The sequence below is a fragment of the Puntigrus tetrazona genome, unplaced genomic scaffold (genome assembly GCF_018831695.1).
Source record: "Puntigrus tetrazona isolate hp1 unplaced genomic scaffold, ASM1883169v1 S000000003, whole genome shotgun sequence".
Lineage (NCBI taxonomy): Eukaryota > Metazoa > Chordata > Actinopteri > Cypriniformes > Cyprinidae > Puntigrus > Puntigrus tetrazona.
In genome coordinates, this window is record NW_025047683.1 from 2,891,997 (window position 1) to 2,898,944 (window position 6,948).

Below are 6,948 nucleotides of genomic sequence, written 5' to 3' on the forward strand. Positions count from 1 at the left end.
ACTTCTCGGGCGCTTTCCCACTCGACCCCCCGCCGTCCTGGAGAAATTTTTGCTTTCAAAACCTAAGTCCAAACATCCAGGCGCATATTTCAGGCGATCTCGGCGGGTTAAGTGCGACTTTCGGGCGCTTTCCCACTCGACCCCGCCACCCTGGAGGATTTTTTTGCTTTCAAAACCTAAGTCCAAACATCCAGGCGCATATTTCAGGCGATCTCGGCGGGTTAAGTCGACTTCTCGGGCGCTTTCCCACTCGACCCCGCCGTCCTGGAGAAATTTTTTTGCTTTCAAAACCTAAGTCCAAACATCCAGGCGCATATTTCAGGCGATCTCGGCGGGTTAAGTCGACTTCGGGCGCTTTCCCACTCGACCCCGCCACCCTGGAGGATTTTTTTGCTTTCAAAACCTAAGTCCAAACATCCAGGCGCATATTTCAGGCGATCTCGGCGGGTTAAGTGCGACTTTCGGGCGCTTTCCCACTCGACCCCGCCACCCTGGAGGATTTTTTTGCTTTCAAAACCTAAGTCCAAACATCCAGGCGCATATTTCAGGCGATCTCGGCGGGTTAAGTCGACTTCTCGGGCGCTTTCCCACTCGACCCCGCCGTCCTGGAGAAATTTTTTTGCTTTCAAAACCTAAGTCCAAACATCCAGGCGCATATTTCAGAGGCGATCTCGGCGGGTTAAGTCGACTTCGGGCGCTTTCCCCCTCGACCCGCCACCCTGGAGGATTTTTTTGCTTTCAAAACCTAAGTCCAAACATCCAGGCGCATATTTCAGGCGATCTCGGCGGGTTAAGTCGACTTCCGGGCGCTTTCCCACTCGACCCCGCCACCCTGGAGGATTTTTTTGCTTTCAAAACCTAAGTCCAAACATCCAGGCGCATATTTCAGGCGATCTCGGCGGGTTAAGTGCGACTTCTCGGGCGCTTTCCACTCGACCCCCTCCACCCTGGAGGTATTTTTAAGCGTTCAAAACCTAAGTCCAGACATCCAGGCGCATAATTCAGCCCGATCTCGGCGGGTTAAGTGCGACTTCTCGGGCGCTTTCCCACTCGACCCCCTCCACCCTGGAGGATTTTTAAGCGTTCAAACCCTCGTCCAGACATCCAGGCGCTCGTTACAGCCGATCAAGGCCGGGTTAAGGCGACTTCTCGGTTTACACATTCACGAACCCCGTGTCTGGATTTCAATTTTCCAAAGGGCCTGGGCTCACACACATTACCCCAACGCAGTAACACTTTAATGGGCATCGTTTTATTTCATTCTCGCCCTGGATGAATGTTTTCTATAAGGCCTGCGCTCACAGACTAACCCCATCACAATAACACTTATTTGGGCATGATTTTATTTAATAAAGGCCCTGGATGAATGTTTTCTATATAAGCCCTGTGCTCACAGATTAACCCCATCACATAAACACTTTTTTGGGCATGATTTTATTTAAAAGGCCCTGGATGAATGTTTTCTATAAGGCCTGCGCTCACAGACTAACCCCATCACAATAACACTTATGTGGGCATGATTTTATTTAATAAAGGCCCTGGATGAATGATTTCTATAAGGCCTGTGCTCACAGATTAACCCCATCACATAAACACTTATTTGGGCATGATTTTATTTAATAAAGGCCCTGGATGAATGATTTCTATAAGGCCTGTGCTCACAGATTAACCCCATCACATAAACACTTATTTGGGCATGATTTTATTTAAAAAAGGCCCTGGATGAATGTTTTCTATAAGGCCTGCGCTCACAGACTAACCCCATCACAATAACACTTATTTGGGCATGATTTTATTTAATAAAGGCCCTGGATGAATATTTTTCTATATAAGCCCTGTGCTCACAGATTAACCCCATCACATAAACACTTTTTGGGCATGATTTTATTTAAAAAGGCCCTGGATGAATGTTTTCTATAAGGCCTGCGCTCACAGACTAACCCCATCACAATAACACTTATTTGGGCATGATTTTATTTAATAAAGGCCCTGGATGAATGATTTCTATAAGGCCTGAGCTCACAGATTAACCCCATCACATAAACACTTATTTGGGCATGATTTTATTTAATAAAGGCCCTGGATGAATGTTTTCTATAAGGCCTGCGCTCACAGACTAACCCCATCACAATAACACTTATGTGGGCATGATTTTATTTAATAAAGGCCCTGGAGGAATGTTTTCTATAAGGCCTGCGCTCACAGACTAACCCCATCACAATAACACTTATTTGGGCATGATTTTATTCTATAAAGGCCCTGGATGAATGTTTTCTATAAGGCCTGCGCTCACAGACTAACCCCATCACAATAACACTTATTTGGGCATGATTTTATTTAATAAAGGCCCTGGATGAATGTTTTCTATAAGGCCTGCGCTCACAGACTAACCCCATCACAATAACACTTATTTGGGCATGATATTATTTAATAAAGGCCTGGATGAATGTTTTACAAAGGGCCTGCGCTCACAGACTAACCCTACACAGTAACACCTTATTGGGCATGATTTTATTTAATAGAGGCCCTGGATGAATGTTTTCTATAAGGCCTGCGCTCACAGACTAACCCCATCACAATAACACTTATTTGGGCATGATTTTATTTAATAAAGGCCCTGGATGAATGTTTTCTATAAGGCCTGCGCTCAAAGACTAACCCCATCACAATAACATTTATTTGGGCATGATTTTATTCTATAAAGGCCCTGGATGAATGTTTTCTATAAAGGCCTGCGCTCACAGACTAACCCCATCACAATAACACTTAATTGGGCATGATTTTATTTAATAAAGGCCCTGGATGAATGTTTTCTATAAGGCCCGCGCTCACAGACTAACCTAACCTAACCTAACCTAACCTAGCCTAACCTAATCCTAACCTAACCTAACTTAACCTAACCTAACCTAGCCCTAACCTAACCTAACCTAACCTAACCTAACCTAGCCCTAGCCCTAGCCTAACCTAACCTAACCTAACCTAACCTAACCTAACCTAACCTAGCCTAGCCTAGCCTAGCCTAACCTAACCTAACCTAACCTAACCTAACCTAACCTAACCTAACCTAAAGGCCTAACCTAACCTAACCTAACCTAACCCTAACCTAACCTTATTGGGCATGATTTTTACTCTATAAAGGCCCTGGGTGACAGTTTTACACAGGGCCTGGGGTCACAGACTAACCCCATCACAATAGCACTTATTTGGGCATGATTTTATTTAATAAAGGCCCTGGATAAATGTTTTCTTTAAGGCCTGCGCTCACAGACTAACCCCGTTACAATAACACTCTTATGGGCATGATTGTATTTAATAAAGGCCCTGGATGACAGTTTTCTTTAAGGCCTGCGCTCACAGACTAACCCCATCACAATAACACATATTTGGGCATGATTTTATTTAATAAAGGCCCTGGAAAAATGTTTTCTATAAGGCCTGCGCTCACAGACTAACCCGACACAGTAACGCTTTATTGGGCATGATTTTATTTAATAAAGGCCCTGGATAAATGTTTTCTTTAAGGCCTGCGCTCACAGACTAACCCCGTTACAATAACACTCTTATGGGCATGATTGTATTTAATAAAGGCCCTGGATGACAGTTTTCTTTAAGGCCTGCGCTCACAGACTAACCCCATCACAATAACACATATTTGGGCATGATTTTATTTAATAAAGGCCCTGGAAAAAATGTTTTCTATAAGGCCTGCGCTCACAGACTAACCCGACACAGTAACTCTTTGTTGGGCATGATTTTCTACTTAATAAAGGCCCTGGAAAAATGTTTTCTATAAGGCCTGCGCTCACAGACTAACCCGACACAATAGCGCTTTATTGGGCATGATTGTATTTAAAAAAGGCCCTGGAAAAAATGGTTTCTATAAGCCCTGCGCTCACTGACTAACCCCCGTTACAATAACGCTCTTATGGGCATGATTTTATTTAATAAAGGCCCTGGATGACAGTTTTCTTTAAGGCCTGCGCTCACAGACTAACCCGACACAGTAACTCTTTATTGGGCGTGATTTTATTTAATAAAGGCCCTGGAAAAATGTTTTCTATAAGGCCTGCGCTCACAGACTAACCCGACCCATTAACTCTTTATTGGGCATGATTTTATTTAATAAAGGCCCTCGATGAATGTTTTCCATAAGGCCTGCGCTCACAGACTAACCCCGTCACAATAACACAGATTTGGGTATGATTTTATTTATTAAAGGCCCTGGATGAATGTTTTCTACAAGGCCTGCGCTCACAGACTCGCCCGTTAAAGCAGCGGCCGCGCGGGGCACGAATTTCAGAGTTTTTAAAAAAAAAAAAAAAAAAAAAAAAAAAGTTGTTGATGTAAAAGTTGCTCCTGGGTAGCGGCCACCTCCGGGGTCGCGGTGAAATTTGAATCGTGCCGGGGAAGAGGCCTCTCGGTCGGCCTGACTCGGAGCCTCGGAGGTATGGAAGTCGGACCTTTCCCGAAGTTGGACTTAGTGCAATTTTGAAAGCGAAAATCATCCAGGCGCATATTTCAGCCCGATCTCGTCCGGGTTAAGTGCGACTTCTCGGGCGCTTTCCCACTCGACCCGGCCTCCCTGGAGAAATTTTTTTCGTTCAAAACCTAAGTCCAAACATCCAGGCGCATATTTCAGCCGATCTCGGCGGGTTAAGTCGCGACTTCTCGGGCGCTTTCCACTCGACCCGGCCTCCCTGGAGAAATTTTTTTCGTTCAAAACCTAAGTCCAAACATCAGGCGCATATTTCAGCCGATCTCGGCGGGTTAAGTGCGACTTCTCGGGCGCTTTCCCACTCGACCCGGCCTCCCTGGAGAAATTTTTTCGTTCAAAACCTAAGTCCAAACATCCAGGCGCATATTTCAGCCGATCTCGGCGGGTTAAGTGCGACTTCTCGGGCGCTTTCCCACTCGACCCGGCCTCCCTGGAGAAATTTTTTCGTTCAAAACCTAAGTCCAAACATCCAGGCGCATATTTCAGCGATCTCAGCGGGTTAAGTGCGACTTCTCGGGCGCTTTCCACTCGACCCGGCCTCCCTGGAGAAATTTTTTCGTTCAAAACCTAAGTCCAAACATCCAGGCGCATATTTCAGCCGATCTCAGCGGGTTAAGTCGACTTCTCGGGCGCTTTCCACTCGACCCGGCCTCCCTGGAGAAATTTTTTGCTTTCAAAACCTAAGTCCAGACATCCAGGCGCTTCATCCAGCCGATCTCGGCGGGTTAAGTCGACTTCTCGGGCGCTTTCCCACTCGACCCCTCCACCCTGGAGGATTTTTTTGCTTTCAAAACCTAAGTCCAAACATCCAGGCGCATATTTCAGCCGATCTCAGCGGGTTAAGTGCGACTTCTCGGGCGCTTTCCCACTCGACCCGGCCTCCCTGGAGAAATTTTTTCGTTCAAAACCTAAGTCCAAACATCCAGGCGCATATTTCAGCGATCTCGGCGGGTTAAGTGCGACTTCTCGGACGCGTTCCCACTCGACCCCGCCACCCTGGAGGATTTTTTTGCTTTCAAAACCTAAGTCCAGACATCCAGGCGCATATTTCAGCCGATCTCGGCGGGTTAAGTCGCGACTTCTCGGGCGCTTTCCCACTCGACCCCCTCCACCCTGGAGGTATTTTTAAGCGTTCAAAACCTAAGTCCAGACATCCAGGCGCATATTTCAGCCGATCTCAGCGGGTTAAGTGCGACTTCTCGGGCGCTTTCCCACTCGACCCGGCCTCCCTGGAGAAATTTTTTCGTTCAAAACCTAAGTCCAAACATCCAGGCGCATATTTCAGCGATCTCGTCCGGGTTAAGTGCGACTTCTCGGGCTTTCCCACTCGACCCGGCCTCCCTGGAAATTTTTTTTCGTTCAAAACCTAAGTCCAAACATCCAGGCGCATATTTCAGCCGATCTCAGCCGGGTTAAGTGCGACTTCTCGGACGCTTTCCCACTCGACCCCTCCACCCTGGAGGATTTTTTTCTTTCAAAACCTAAGTCCAGACATCCAGGCGCATATTTCAGCGATCTCAGCGGGTTAAGTGCGACTTCTCGGACAATTTCCCACTCGACCCGGCCTCCCTGGAGAATTTTTTGCTTTCAAAACCTAAGTCCAGACATCCAGGCGCATATTTCAGCCGATCTCGGCCGGGTTAAGTGCGACTTCTCGGACGCTTTCCCACTCGACCCCCTCCACCCTGGAGGTATTTTTTAAGCGTTCAAAACCTAAGTCCAAACATCCAGGCGCATATTTCAGCCGATCTCAGCGGGTTAAGTGCGACTTCTCGGACAATTTCCACTCGACCCGGCCTCCCTGGAGAATTTTTTGCTTTCAAAACCTAAGTCCAGACATCAGGCGCATATTTCAGCGATCTCGGCGCGTTAAGCCCCACTTCACGGGCGCTTTCCCCTCGACCCCGCCACCCGGAGGTATTTTTAAGCGTTCAAAACCTAAGTCCAGACATCAGGCGCATCTCACAGCCGATCTCGGCGCGTTAAGCCCCACTTCACGGGCGCTTTCCTCGACCCCGCCACCCGGGTATTTTTAAGTGTTCAAAACCTAAGTCCAGACATCCAGGCGCATCTCACAGGCGATCTCGGCGCGTTAAGCCCCACTTCACGGGCGCTTTCCCACTCGACCCCGCCACGGAGGTATTTTTAAGCGTTCAAAACCTAAGTCCAGACATCCAGGCGCATCTCACAGCGATCTCGGCGCGTTAAGCCCCACTTCACGGGCGCTTTCCCACTCGACCACCGCCACCCGGAGGTATTTTTAAGCGTTCAAAACCTAAGTCCAAACATCCAGGCGCATCTCACAGCGATCTCGGCGCGTTAAGCCCCACTTCACGGGCGCTTTCCCCTCGACCCCGCCACCCGGGTATTTTTAAGCGTTCAAAACCTAAGTCCAAACATCCAGGCGCATCTCACAGCGATCTCGGCGCGCGTTAAGCCCCACTTCACGGGCG